This window comes from Panthera uncia, assembly GCF_023721935.1.
Source record: "Panthera uncia isolate 11264 chromosome B2 unlocalized genomic scaffold, Puncia_PCG_1.0 HiC_scaffold_24, whole genome shotgun sequence".
Taxonomy (NCBI): Eukaryota; Metazoa; Chordata; class Mammalia; order Carnivora; family Felidae; genus Panthera; species Panthera uncia.
In genome coordinates, this window is record NW_026057580.1 from 7,185,563 (window position 1) to 7,201,170 (window position 15,608).

The following is a 15,608-nucleotide window of genomic DNA, read 5'->3' on the forward strand; positions in this document are numbered from 1 at the left end:
AATCAATTTGATGCCATTATTTAAAGCAGGTTCTGGGAAGCGTCACCTCAGACTATAAGATCAGGGACACAGGCATGGAGAATTTAATCTGTGGGGACAATATGTAACTGACCCCTAGATGGCAATGAAGCTTACCATGAACTACTGACAGATTGTCATTCTGAAAAGTTGCCAAAGCACCAGAACTGGCATGGGGTCACTATCCAGGAACAGTATGACTTTTCAAGCTGGGCTTACTTGACCTGTATGGATCTGATTCTTAGAAACCCAAACCACATCATGAGGACCTAGAGGAGGCAGAGTTCCCTCGGATTGGAAAGGCCACTCCCAGGAGAGCTAGGGGCTCTGAGACATGGTGGGGGCAGGCCTGTGGCTGCTGAGAAGCTAAGTGGTGACCATAAATGTGCAGTGGCACCAGCTTGCACACTTTGCTCCTTCTTCCAGCAGCCCCCAGCCACCTGGCTGAGTAGTGGGGGAGAAGGCAGGCTATGTGCTGCTCCTGGGAGGAAAGCAGGGAGAAGAGTGGGCTGGTTAGACAGAATGTCAGGAAGGCAGCTGTGGGACCCACACTAAGTAGCCCAGGAGGAGTGGAGTGGAAAGAAGTAGCAGGCCTGGGGGCTTGGAGGTCCTCATGGGCTGATGAGGAGGGTGACCGAAGTGAGGACCCCCAGAAAGCACCCCAGGACTGCCTGGGGAGAGCAGAGCAGCCAACCTGCATCCCTAGGAACACAGCTCCATACCACTACTGACAGTGGAAGTGCTTTTATTATTCATAAAGAGGAGAATGCTTTTCCCCCCTCTTCCAACATTTTAAGTTGACTATGTTTACCTGCTGATGCGCTGTAGGTACGATGTGATAGGTATTCTATGTAAAGGAACTGAGGAACACAGGCATAAAGACCGAGGGGTCGTGTGATGAGAAAAGGAAGGAAGAGGCTAAGGGCCAGGTGAAGTAAGAGATTTTACAGACTTCTGGGTCAACGGTGATCTGGCCCCAGTCACCTCTCTGACCTCACCTTCTATTCTTTTCTCCCCTCATTCCACTCCAGCCACAGTGGCCTCCGGACTATTCCTCAAACACCCAGTCATGTTCCCGCCTCTGGGCCTTTGCACTTGTTTTCCCTCACTCAGAAGATTCTTCCCATACATGGCTCACTCTCCTCTTCGAGCCTTAAGATTATCTTCTCAGTGAGGCCTTCCCTCAAGCCCTCTATTTAAAAGTGCCACTACTTCTTTCCTCCTTTATTTTTTGATACAGCATTTACCACCATCTGACCTGTTCGCGACATAATTCTGGCTCTCTCCTCATTCTCCACCACAACCACCATGAGAGCAGGAGTCTTCTTCATCTGCTTGTTCACTCCTCACCCCAATGCCTAGCACATAGGAGGTACCCAATATATGCCTATTAATGAGTGGTAGATGGAAGCGGAGTGAGATGTACACTAATCCTGGATCCTCAGCAGTCTGAAAGAAACTATTACTGATCTGATTGAAGGTATGGGGTGACTTACAAAAACAAGGATCAGACACTACCTGAGGCTTTCTCTTTTACTCCTAAGAACTCTTTTAAAGGTTCCCCCAAAGAGCATATTGTTTCAAATATTAGTCTGGGAAAAGGCAGGACCTAGAATCTTGAACTGCTGTAAAAGGGATGCTCTAAGACTGCCTTAAAATAGGAACGAGGACCAGCCAAGTCACCACCTGTGCCTGGAGGTAAATGAGACCTATAGGTAGCTTCCTACTGCCATGGTTACAAATTACAAACTTAGTGGCTTAAAACATAATTATTCTCCTATAGTTCTGGAGGTGAAAGTCCAAAATCGGTTTCACTCCAAAATCTAGCTATTGGCAAGGCCACATTGCTCCAGAGGTTCTAGGGGAACATGTGTTTCCTTGCCTTCTCCAGCTTCTAGAGCTGCATTCCTTGTGTTCCTTGGCCTCGTCCTCCATCTTGAGATCCAGTGACAGTCACACCACCTTCCTCTGTATCAAATTTCCCATTGCCTCCCTCTTAACAGGACACCTGTGACTGCACTTAGGGCCCACTCGGATAATCCAGGATAATCTCCCCATTTTGAGATCCTTAATTGCATCTTCAAAGTCCATTTTGCCATATAAGGTAGCATCTACAAGTCCCAGGGGTCACAGGCTGGATATTGGATATCTTTGGGGACCATTACCCAGTCTACCACCACAGAAGACAGACTCCAAAAGTGTGGAAGGAACATAGTTCAGACCTCTGGTCCACATGAAAGAGGGTCAGAACAAGAATCCTATACGTCCTGGACTAGGGTCTTTCTTTTGCTATCATTGCTTGCTATTGTCTAAGGGGTGGGGAACTAATTTCATGGAACTGAGCATTTTGGCCGCTGGAAGGCCTCCTTAAGGGAGAACGGTAGTCTCCAACCTGAAGCCTCCAATGGACCACACAGGAGTTCATCCCAAGATGCAAGTGCTGTGGGGTCAAAGGGAACCCACCAGGATCTCTGGACTGTCCCAAAGGCTTTTGCAGTAGGGGAAGCTGGAAAGAAATGGTCTGGACCAGACAAGCAAGCTCAAGATCAGGGATGGCAGGTGAGCCTTCTCTCATGAGAACTGCCTTGCGTAGAGGGTTCCAAGAACTCATGTGGCTTTGGAGAGGAATGCTGCTGTGATCAGAGCACCAGATCAGCTAGTAATGTCTGACACCAGGAACGGACAGGTTAATGACAGTTTACACGCTACACATTACCAACTCTATCCTGCATGGCACCTCTGGGAGCTATAGGAAGGTGGCTTTGGCCCAGACACCAAAAGACCTGGAAAAGCAAAACACAAGAAACACAACCACTCCAGGAGATTGCTTTACACCTTGGACACTGTCCCTGTTATGGAGACATCATACGGCTTCTTACTTAGTTGGAACATGCTACTCATTGTCAATTATTTCACTGCTCCCCAAAGTCCTCAAGGGCCCAGTGACGTGACTGAGGAGGATACATTTCCAATGTTAAGAACTACACGCTTACTGTATTGGTTTTACTGATGTGCTGTTCACCGGTGGATCCAGCTGGCCAGAAATATTTAGTGGGCGAAGTGACACAGCAGTGGCTCTCAACCAAGAGTGATTCTGCCCCCTTGATATGTGGCAATGTCTGGAGACATTCTTGGTTTTCACAACTGGTAGAGGGAGGAGCTATCAACATCTAGTGGGGTAGAAGCCAGGGATGATGCTAAACATCCTACAATACACAGACAGCCCACTTGATAAAGAATTACCCAGCCCAGGACTGCCTGGGTGGCTCAGTTGGTTAAGCGTCTGACTCTTGGTTTCAGCTCAGGTCATGATCTCACGTTACATGAGATTGAGCCCTGCATCTGGCTCTGTGCTGACAGGGCAAAGCCTGCTTGGGATTCTCTCTCTCTGCCTCTCCCCTGCTTGCGCGTGCACGCACGCACACACACACACACACACACACACACACACACTTTCAATCAATCAATAAAAGACTTACCCAGCCCAAAATGTCTGTGGCTGAGAAACCTGGTGCTAAAGGAAATGGAACCAGAGGCAAAGAAAGTAAAGTGAGAGTTATGAACAAGGCAATATTTGAAGCAATTAAGGGAAACTGAGGAAGGGACACCACATTTGCTTGTTTGGAAAAGAGGACGATAGGTAAAGCTCTGGGTTCTGGCAAATTGAAGGACGGCCTGTTTTTGAGGAGAGTGGGCCCACAGACTGTTGTATATGGAGCGTGGCCTGCTTGGCTAATGTCGCCTATTGGGAGAGCAAAGTTGGCCTGCACTTCCATTGGCATAGTAGCCAAAAACACGTGCTTCTGAGCTCACAACTCTTGGATGAGGGAAGTGCCAAAAGCAGTGATAAGACAAGGATCACGGTGTTACAGCAGATTACAAGTGAAGGCAGGGAAAATCTGTTTTTAGATACCTGTTCGTCTAACAGTGCAGAAATGAACTTCAGCAGCAAGTGGTTTTCCCCTAACACTGGGGAGCCTCTCCCTTGAGCATTCGCCTCATGAGAGAACTCTTTCAAAGGTGTGTCACTATTAGCTGTGGAGAATTTGGTAATGGTCTTGGGAGGGCTTCTGAGATGATGGCAAGGCCGGGCTGGGAGGCAGGCTCTGAAGACTGGACTCAGGGTGAGGGGTGGGGAAGGGGAGGTGTCGCAATGCACTGCCCGGGACACCAACTGTTTAACAGCACCTGCAGACTCCCCGTGCTGAGGCTGGGCCCCCAGAGCCACAGCCTGCAACTCAGGGAAGGCACTGTTTCGGACAGGCATTTCTTCCTGAGCTCTCCATCTCAGAACGTAGCTCGGTACAAAGGGGGTTTGGGACCTCAGCACAGCCTGAGGTTCACGTCAGCCATTCAGTCACCTCGTATACCCCGTATACCAGAGCTGAATCACCCCCAGGTCCGTCCAACACCAAATCCACTCCAGCTCTTCCCACGGTCTCTTCTCAAATGAAAAAGCTACAGAGGCTGGGCAAGACATGAGGTGTCTAAACCCTGAGGCCAGGGCCCCCCAGGAAGCACAGAAGGAGTGGGCTCTTTGCCAGCTCGGTGAGTCGCCCCTCAGCCTGGAGCAGTTCCTCCATTCCCAACCTCCTTCACACTCTTTTTGCTGTTTCCCCCTTTGGCCTCCTTCTCTCCCCCTCTCCCTACCAGCCTCTAATTTGTCCCCCTCTTTCTGCCTCTCACTCTTCTCCTCGCTCCCTAATGGTCCATGAGAGCGAAACGAAGATGTAACTGAAACACTGTTAGTGGTGCTACAACGAAGCTTTATTTTTTTTCTTTTATTAACTGGTTTTTCTTTTTTTCTTTTATTAACTTTTTAATGCGCCTTGACAATTAAACCTGACTTTAGTTGCCTTCTACCTTTGGTGAACCTTTTGATCTCTCCTGTGTACCAGCATCCCTGAATAAAGGGGGGATGGGGTTCCTCCAGCCATGCCCTGGGTCCTCAATCTGTGTGGCTGAAAGATCGAAATCAAAACCAGAGGAACTCAGATTTAGTATGAGGAAGAATTTCCTCACATTCAGACCACTGGAGTAGTCTCCTACCTAACCTCTCTATCTCCATTCTTTCTCCATTCAATCAATCTTTAATGCAATATTAACACAATCACCCCTTGCTCCAAAACCATTAATGGCTATCCACTGCCCAAAAAACACACAGTGCAAATTCCTTCACCTGGCATTCGATGGCCTCTATCAACCTACTAGGAATTTCCTAACTAACAGTGGTTCCCAGGAATGGAAATCGTGAGAAGATGCACTTTTCTCCTGGAAGTATCACTCATATATACCGGCCAGGCTACCTCACAAAAGGGATGCTAAAAAAGAAGCAGTAGCTGGTCTCTGAGGAGCCCTCTCTCCCTCCCAATGAACCATGCCTCTTGGTATTCATACCCTTGTGCAGTCCTCTGAATCTGAACTGGTCCTGAGACCAGGAAAAGACAAAGGAATTGACACTGTGTTACTTCCAAGGCTAGGTCACAAGAAACCTTGCCCTTTAGCCCTGGATCTCTCAGTATACTCCCTCTTGGGATGTTTCTGTTCAGAATCCAGCCATCGTGCTGTGAGAAGACCAAGTCACATGCGGAGGCCACATGTAAGCACTCTAGCCAACAGCCAGCATCAAGCGCGAGCCATGTGAGTGAGCCAGGGTGGATGTCCAGCCCAGTTGAGCCTTCAAATGACTCCTGTCCCAGCCTCCATTTGACTAAAGCAATATATCCCAACTAAGAACTGCCCAGATGAGCCAGTCAACTCAAACAACAATGAAAGATAATAAATTATCAATTCCACTTAAGAATATCCTAAATGAGGGGCGCCTGGGTGGCTCAGTCGGTTGAGCACCTGACTCTTGATTTTGGCTCAGGTCATAATCCCAGGGTTGTGGGATCAAGCCTCACATCAGGCTCCATGCTGACTGTGGAGCCTGCTTGGGGTTCTCCCTCTTTCCCTCTCTCTCTAAAATAAAAAAAATAAAAAAAAAGAATGTCCTAAATGAGACAATAAAAACTAACTTCATTAAATCTTGACCTTTAAGTACATGTCTTTTAAATATTCTTTGTAATAAAACAAGAGTTACGTGGTTATCGAGAAAAAACAGTCGTGAGATTGAGTTGCAAGCTAAACCAGTCATTTTTTTCATGACACAACATTTTTTACTTGAAAGAAAAGAGTAACAAATTATAAGGTTTTTTTTTTTTTTTTTTTAATTTATTTATTTATTTTTTTGGGACAGAGAGAGACAGAGCATGAACGGGGGAGGGTCAGAGAGAGGGAGACACAGAATCGGAAACAGGCTCCAGGCTCCGAGCCATCAGCCCAGAGCCTGACGCGGGGCTCGAACTCACGGACCGCGAGATCGTGACCTGGCTGAAGTCGGACGCTTAACCGACTGCGCCACCCAGGCGCCCCAAATTATAAGGTTTTTTTAGTGTTTATTTATTTTTGAGAGGGAGAGAGACAGAGCATGAGTGGGGGAGGGGCAGAGAGAGGGAGACACAGAACCCGAAGCAGGCTCGAGGCTCTGAGATGTCAGCACAGAGCCCAACGTGGGGCTTGAACTCACGAACTGTGAGATCATGGCCTGAGCTGAAGTCGGACACTTAACCGACTGAGCCACCCAGGCACCCCAAGAGTAACAAATTATAAGTTAGATTTGAGTATTTGACAGACTTTGTTTTAAGTTTATTTATTTATTTTGAGAAAGAGGGGGTGGGGAGGGGCAGAAAGGAGAGACAGAATTCCAAGCAGTCTCTATACTGTCAGCACAGAGCCCGACACGGGGCTTAAACCCACAAACCATGAGATCATGACCTGAGCTGAGATCAAGAGTTGAACGCTTAACTGACTGAACCATCCAGGCACCCCTCAAAATCTTTTTGTGCACATGTCTTCTCTCCCCAACTAGATTCCACACACTTGGGGGACGGGAGCAGCCAAGGACCGTTTCTGAAACATCTGTCACAGCACCTGACCCACAAAAGTGCCTCAGATGAGAAAGACAAAGATAACAACCAAACCACAGTTTTTTGAGATTAGCACTGAAAACTCTGACAGCCTCACCTTTTGCCAATGGAAACTAAGAAAGAAAACTTCTAGCTGGGACTGGGAGCTCAGAGCCTAGGGATAAACTGGACAAGTGACCCCTGGACATGTACAATTGCTGCCACTGTGACTAGCTGCTGCTGACACAAACGACAGAGCAATGAACCCAGGGGGAAGTTCTACCTTATCCCCTCGCAGGGAACCTCAGAAGTCTCCCAAGCCCCCCTTCTTCCTCATGCACATTTCCTTGAGACGAAAGGACTTGGTACGGGTTGGACAACAGGAGGGGCCCCCGCCTGAGGCCTTCCTGCAAGATCCACAAACAACCTGACCCCCACAGACTGACAGACACATGGGCTCGGCACCCTGTTTGGCAACAGGAAAACCCACAGGGTGTTAAAGGCAGAGAAAGGGAAGTAAGGCTCATAAACAGCTCCTGGAACCACTGAACTTCAGAGATTACAACAAACCAGATGGGAGCCCATGTTTCCCTGGCCCCCGGCAGGGACCTCGCCATAGCCCGGCCTCCCAAATAGCTGGGACAATGACATCGAATTCCCTGTAGCTCCCCTTCTGAGAGTTTATGAAATCTGCCAGGCATCCTGAGGACAAACAGGGAAACAGTAACAAGAAGCCCAGAGCATTGTGCAGATCTGCTACGCTAGCAGAGATGGAAGAAAACGGCTCCATTTCTTACGCCCAGCTCACATATGCCAGCAAACCACAGACCCATAAGATGGGGACTGAATCTGGTTTTTTTTACTATCATCATTCCCCAAGTATCTACTACTGTGCCTGGCACATAGCAGACACTCAAAAATGTCTGTTGCACAAATGAAAGAAAATGACAGACACCATCTTTGTCTGGCACCCACACAGACAGAGAAGAAAAGTTTGTACACTGATTCATTCGACAAATATTCATTTAGCATCTCCTCGGTGCAAGGCAGTCCTAGACACAACAGGAAACAAAGTTAAGTCCCTGCCCTCGTGGAGTCTATGTTTTAGTGGGTGTAAAGGTGAAAAATCTCAGTGCTCTCCCCAAAACTACATAAGCCATAGACCTTTAATAATGTTTAAATAAATGCCCACTATGTGTAAACAATGAGTACCAAATGTTATGATAGACACCTGGGATCTAGGAACTCAGCCCTAGTGAAATCACTTCATCTTTTGGGCCAGGATCCTAAATCTGGGATGTGTCAGTTGGTTGTCAGAGGTCCTTGTGTAAGGAAAATGGGATTACCACTTTGGTGCATCTGTCCTCATCTGTCGGTGAACAGAAGCCACTGCGTGAGTACCACGTGCATGCCCAAAACACCACGCAACACTGCAGGATAGAAAGAAACCCAACATCTTCAGCTGAGAAGCACCAGGGGTCAGAAAAGCAGCTTTAATATTATAATTAAACACTAGGGCTCAAAAGGTGCTCCCGAGCAAGCTGGCTCTTTCTCTGTCCTTCCCACACACACACACACACACACACACACACACACCCCCTGAGATGTTGTTATTCTGAGCCTGAGTCAGCAAATATTTCCCAGTCCTGGAAGTAGTGTGCTGATTTCCAAGTAAGCAGACACCGGCTTTGCTGATTTTACCAGGGTGGGGCACAAGGAGCTGGCAACGTGAAGAAGGATCTGGAGTCCAACATCCCCCACAGGTGGCAGCTCATAAATGGAGATGCCCTGAGTCATGCTTGAGTCCTTGACCCAAGCCCCATGGAACCAGGACTAGAGTCACACCCCAATCACCAGCCTCGGAGTTATGAAGGCCAGGAACCACCTGCCAAGGAAGAAGACCCACATGTCTGAAACCTGATGCAAGAGGCCATCTCCTCCCTGCCAGGCTCAAGCAAGTGCCCAGCTCTCCTCTGAAACCAGCTGCTGTCAGTGGCTCCTCCCCCTGGATCCCAAGGCACAGAAAAATGCTCGGGGATTTGAAACCATTGACAAGCAGCCACTGTGCAATCTGGGACAACATGGCATAGACCAGGGAATCATCACACACAGAACTTCTGACCCGACACAAGCCAGAGCCTGGCAGGACAGACCAAGTCTGTGGAAACGCTGGGTAGGGAGGAAGAAGAGAGTGATCCCAGCGTGGACAGTGCAAGGCAGTGGGGCAGCTCCTGGCATTTCCAGGCCCTACTCAGGCACTGGACAAGGGCCCTGCAACTGAGCTTCCCAGCCAGCAGGGAACACACTGGGAGGTGAGCCTCAGTGACAGGCTATACAGCTGAAGTCTTTAAAGCCACAATCCAACTCCTGAAAGAGAGGAGCTACACGGTCCCAGAACATGCCAGGATCTGCATGCCCTCAGGACAGCTTGCACAACAGCCAGAACAGCTGTACTCTACCCAAAGCAGAAGCCTACTTGCTTCCGAGGCCAGTGTACAACATGGCTATCCTCTATCCGGCCCCTAGGGAAGAGATCTGAGGGACCACAGGCCTGGTAAGGGCCATTCTTCTTCAATGGGTAGAGGCACACACCAAAGGAAGAAAACACTGGTGGAGAGGCAAGGAGAAAGGCAGCCAAACAAAAGAACAGTCCGTTAAACTAAGGAGCTGACAGGTTACATCTTCTGTAGAATAATGTCAGGGGTCTGTCTGCCTACACCTTTTGAAAAACAGAGACGGCTGGCCCAAACTCTGCAAAAAATCACTGAATGGGAACTTGGTAATTGATAATCCTGACCATCCACAAAGGCCACAGAGTGGACAAACTGAAGGAATGTATCCAGCCAGAGCTGCTGGTGCCCAAGCTGTTGCATAAGGACTGGGCTTGCCCTCTTCTCAGGCCCTTCTCACCTGCTGCCTGGGTACAGAGCCCCACTAACGGATAAGCAAAGAGAGCAGTAGCAAACCTCTCAAAGAGCCAGGTCAAGTCCTTGGGAGCCAGAGACTGGACTAAATTACTGCCAAACACACAAGCTCACCTCCATCAGAATGACCCATTCAAACCCTGGAGGGATGCTTTCACAGGAAGAAGGCCACCCCTTTTGGTCCATTCTGCCCAAATCCGACACAAGTACTGCTTAGGAAGGGGCTCAGGGGCCAGTGGAGAGGAAACTGGCTCAGCAGTCCATAATCGTACTCCTTTCACAGAAAAGGGTCAGTGCACAAGAGAATTCCAAAACTTTAAAGTCTGGTCCAAGCTGGTTCACTTGGCTGTCCACCACAGCTCTTGAAGGTTGCCAATTCTGGGTCCAATTCTGGCTCAAAGACAGAGAGCACGATCCTCAAAAGAGGAGACCTAGAAACCCAGAGCCAGGTGAAACAACAGGCCTTCATTTCTAAATGTGAGAGTGGGTCATGCTTTCAGAATCCTCCAAGATCAGATTGGGCAGAAACAGAGGATATGTTATTTCCTGAAGATCTCTCCAGGGGACCAATGCCAAATAAAGGAGCGCAAATTGAAAGCATCTGAAAAGAACTTTCTGCCTGACACGAAGACACATCAAGAAGGTGGTGGGGTCTCTAGCCCCAGAGAGGATATGTCTGTGACTGGACACAACTCAAATTCCGGACACCATCTAACCAATACAGCTCCACAACCTCCCCAGGCAGATATCCACCTGGCAGGGCAAAAGGAACAGAACTTAAGGTCCGCCTCCCTCTTGGATCCGCAGGAAATTAAGCTCTCAAGGAAAATGGAGGAAGAATCTTCAAGAGAACCTGCTCAGTGACTGACATCAGAGGCCCTCACATTCAGTGAGGTCAGGGATGTACGAGTGAAAATCAGAGGCTGGTTCAGGTGACCAATAACAAACGGGACAGCCGCCTGCCAACCCCCAGGGCTATCGGGCTGGCAATCTATTTCAAAACTCATGCAGGAAAAAAATGTCTTGGACACAGTACAGAGGAAAAAGGTTAAGGCATTCTCTGGGGCACAACTTCTGGAGACTTCTCTTAGCTCTTTGGGATGGGGCACGGGGAGAAGGGTGGGCAGAGAGGACAGAGATAATCTGGAGTATCATGATGTAACCATGCTTGGGTACATCCAGAGTGGAAAGACACGGAGCCCTGTTTCCTGGAAGGGGAAAAGAGTTGGATGAGGCCTCCAGCTACCCCTGGCACACACCCAACTCAGCGGCTGGTCTCTCCCCAAGGGTTCCTGGAAGTCAACAGACCCATAAAGGGGAAGTATTAAAACTGAGATTAGAAGAATGGTGTACAAATTGGACATCATCCCCGATGCAACACCCAAGTCAATTCTCCCAAACAGACCTGCCTGCTATTTACCTCAGACATTCAGCCCCTTACTTCAATCAGGGGCTGAATGCCCCCCACCCCACCCCAGGGGGGTATCTCAACAGCAAGTCAAGGGAAAAGCGGAGTAGAGCGTGGAGCTAGCTAATGCTTCTTCCCGAAGTAGAGGCAAGGAACTGGGAGGTAGGTGACAGGAATGCAGGGGACGGGGCTAATAAGGAAATTAGAGAGAGAGGCGAAAACAGGGCATCTGAGGGTAGCCAGGGTAAAAGGGGCTTAGATAGACAGGGATTGCTGGCACGGGGCTGAAAAAGCCTAATAACACCGCGAAGATGAGGGGGAGCGGTAATCCTGAGGTGGGGGGGCAGGAAATGGGGGAAGGGGGACCAGGATGGGAAAAGAGAGCAAAGACCGAGAGGGCAGACAGGGGGACGAAGGCAGGAGATAAAGATAACGAGAGGGACAGAGAAGATCCCCAAGGAGATCCTCGGTAAAGAGGGCAATGATTTGGAGACACCACAGAAGGGATGAAGGAAGAGGTCAGAGGCAATGGTAGGGAAGGGAAGAGGACCCCGAACCTTAGACCCAGCTCTCAGAACACAGAAATGGGACAAGACGGAGCCACTAGGCCCAAGAGGGGGCACAGAGTCTGGTGGGGGAGGCTCGCGGTTCGGGCTCAGTGATGGGGGACCAAAAGGCTGGGGGCGCGCGGGCGCCAGGAGAGCAACAAACCACGGCGCACCGGCCGGGGCCGGGCCATCGGGAAGCCACAGCGACTCAACCCGCGGACCCCTGCCGCTCCCCCCACCCCACTCCCCACCGGGCCTCGGGTCCCAACCCGGCTGGCCGCCTCAGCCCGGGCCCGCCACCTCCTTCCGCTGCTTGCTACCGCTTCCCCCGACCCGGACTGACCTGTTTTGGCCGCCTCCCGCGCCGCCTCTGCCGTCCCGCAGGCTCCGCAGAATCCTCCGAAGCCTGCCAAAACTTTTCCCATTAATCCCCAGCTCCGAGGCGGCCGCGGCGTCACACGCTGCGCGGCCCGACCCCGCCCCCACCATCCTGAGGTCACCGCGCAGATCGGCCCCCTTCTCCCCACGCCCCCTTCCGCCCCGGCCGGGGCCAATCACCGCGCGTCCTGGACGCTCCCCTGATTCTGCACTCCGCCCACCGCATGTTACCCAGGACCCGCCTGGAGCGCCCTCTGGTGTGGGATGCGGGCGTAGCAGCTGAGGGAGGAGGAGGAGGGGATGTTCCAGGGCCGTAAGACAAGTCTGACAAGTATCACAAAAGGGAATTTAAAGCTGGAAGGGAATTTAAAGGTCGTCTAATACAGCCTCCACGTCTTTCCACTGAAGAAACGGTCTCAGGGAGTGTGAGTGACTTGCGGTCAGAAGCCATGCCGGGGCTAGAACCTGGGTCTCCAGACTCCACTGGAGGAGTCCGTGTTGCCTGTAATTTTAAAGAAAAGACTTTCCTCCCTGGAGAGGCTTCTGCAACTAGAAATTTATGCTTATGGACTTTCTACCTATCTTCCTTTGTACTTAAGTAATATGCTTGCCCACCTAAATGGGGAGCATCCTCCTTACTGTTGTAGCAAATTCTGTTCTTGCTTCTTAACCCAGTTCTTGAGGACTGGGAAGGGACCTGTTATCCCAACCTGTCCCTTCAGATATACCATGACAAGATACCTAGCAGCTAGTAGGCAGTATGGCGGAAGAAGTTGGGTTTGTTATCTGGCTAGGAACAAAACTTGACTCACAGGTATATGAGCAATGGGTAACTCCCTTCTCTCCAAATGTCTTTTAAAGTTAGGATTACCTCTTCCCCTTAAGTACATTTCTCAGGCCACACCCTCAGGTGTCTGGATGATAGAACTATGAGTGATTGTTTTTCTTCTGCCTCCCTCCCTCTCTCTCTTTTTTAACTTTTTGAAATGAATGTGCATTACTTTTGTAATTCAGGCATCGACCTCCTTGTCCTTGGAGATTGAAGTAAGAATGGGTTGTGGAGGTCAAAGACTTCCCTAAGATTTCTGCAAATTTCTGGAGATTTATATTCTTCTGAATCTCTCTGCCTCCAGGTTCCTGTTTCTGCCAGGCTGCTGTAGTGCCACAGTTCAAAAATGTAGAAACGAAGCCCTTCCTGAAGACTGCCCACACCTCTTCCCACACAAAACATTCATGGGCAGAGAAGACATCATCATGACGCTTTGGGCCCTGGAGCAGGGTCACATGATGCATTGCAAAAGGTTTAAACTTACACATCAGACATTCCTTAGAGTCTTTTCTGAACAACCCATTTGAAGTTTTCTGATTGGCCCTTCACCTCTTAGGGCCTTGCCTTCTCCCAAATCACTACTCTCCTCCCTGACCCACCATTCTCTCCTCTATCCCACCCTCTCTGGAGAAAAAACAAATTCTTCCTCATTTCCGGGCAGATAGAGACATCTTAACCCCATCTCTTTTTGCTAGGGTTCCAGCCAACACTCCAACCCTGAAGATCTTACTTTCTACCCTTAGGAGGCTTATGGCTCAGTCAGTTAAGCATCTGACTCTTGGTTTTGACTCAGGTCATGATCTTGCTGTCCTTGGGTTCGAGCTCCACGTCGGGCTCTGTGCTGACAGTGTAGAGTCTGCTTGGGATTCTTTGTCTCTCTCTGCCCTTCCTCCTCTTTCTCTCTCTGTCTCTCTCTCAAAATAAATAAGTAAACTTTAAAAAAAGATAAAATAACAACAGCTCCCTTCCTAAAAGAAATTCTGGGAGTACTGTCAAGATATTACATTTTCCACCTCATTTCATTTTTATATTAAAAGATAGATAAAGAAAATATTTTACATAATATATTTAGCAAGTATGTATTTAACATTTAGACCACATAATTCTATTGCTCATTGCAATATTATTTAAAAAAAAAAACTGGAGATAACCTCACTGTCAACAACAGAGAAATGTTTAGGTAAATTATTTTGTATGCTCCTGATGAAATATTTTATTTATAAAAATAGTAAAAAAAAAAAAAAAAAAAAAATCGGAAGAAAAAAGTTATGATAGTAAGTGGAAAAAAGCAGTATCTGATGATATATAGGGAATATATAGCTATGTATACTGTTGGGCAAACAAAAAGGATAGGAAAAAAACAAAGGAAACGCTAAAATGTTATCAACAGTTGTCTTTGCGTTCTGTTTTTATGAGTTATTATCTTTCTACATTTTTAGTCTGAGCATTTTTTTCATAGTGGAAACATGGTTTGGTTTGGTTTTGTTTTAAAGAACAAAAAATAAAAATCTTCCTCATATTGAGCAGAAGTTTATATCTCTGGTGCACCTACCCAACAGTGTCTGTCCTCTCCCTTGGAAGTAAACTAAGTCGAATTGTTTTCCCTATAAGAGACCTTCTGGTGTTTGATCCCATTCCCCTATACAACATCCCTAGTTCCTCATATAAAATGATTGTGGCTCCCTTTGCCACCAGATTGCTAGCCTCAGAATGTGCCATTTTCTGTATATCCGTCCTCTTCAAGGCTTCCTTGTTTTTGGCTACCTAACTTCTGAACCATCTTCCCATATTTGGGGAATCTCCCATTTCATTTTTTAAAAAAAAATTTTAAACGTGCATTTATTTTTGAGAGACAGAGACTGAGCATGAGCAGGGGAGGAGCAGAGAGAGAGGGAGACACAGAATCTGAAGCAGGCTCCAGGCTCTGAGCTGTCAGCACAGAGCCTGACACGGGGCTCAAACTCACAAACCACAAGATCATGACCTGAGGTGAAGTCAGATGCTTAACCAACTGAGCCACAGGCACCCCTATTTATTTATTTTTTAAAAGCTTATTTACTCATTTTGAGAGAGAATGAATAGGTGAGGGGCAGAGAGAGAGGGGGACAGAGAATCTGAAGCCGGCTCCATGCTGACAGCAAAGAGCCCAATGTGGGGCTCCAACTCACAAACCACGAGATCATGACCTGAGCTGAAGTCCAATGCTCAACCCACTGAGCCACCCAGGCGCCCCAGGAATCTCCCACTTTAGACTCTTCCTCCACAGTAGAAGCTGGAAAATGTCAGGCATTTGCTTCCAGCTCCCTTTTCAACTAGGGTATTGCCACGTGACCAAGGCTCCACTGGAAGTTGGGAAGATGAAAAACTGGGAAGCACACATAATCCATTTGGGTAAGTGGCCCAGCAGCAGCTCACCTGATTTCTAGCTGTAAGAAGCAGCAAGAAGAATACCAAACCAGTGGTATTAGCCACGGAATCAGCAGCGACTATACCCAGACGAAGCAGCTAGGGTGTCTTCATAAGCACTGCCATGTGCCATAATTTGAGGTATTGTTC

The 15,608-nt window shown here is 48.5% G+C and overlaps 1 protein-coding gene across 5 annotated transcripts in view; it reads right to left on the minus strand.

Moving 5' to 3' along the window:
* PPARD (peroxisome proliferator activated receptor delta) overlaps positions 1-12,344 on the minus strand; it is an 83,907-nt gene extending 71,563 nt beyond the window's left edge. For 2 of the 5 annotated variants that reach the window (XM_049653399.1, XM_049653394.1), the window contains exons 1-2: positions 12,189-12,344; positions 8,312-8,395 (exon numbers count right to left, since the gene is read on the minus strand). The gene's annotated coding sequence lies outside the window, so the exon portion shown is untranslated. Of the gene's footprint in view, positions 1-8,311; positions 12,153-12,188 lie in introns of those variants that run through there. The other 3 variants (XM_049653397.1, XM_049653395.1, XM_049653396.1) reach the window with 3 other exon arrangements.
* Positions 12,345-15,608: the final 3,264 nt, after the last annotated feature.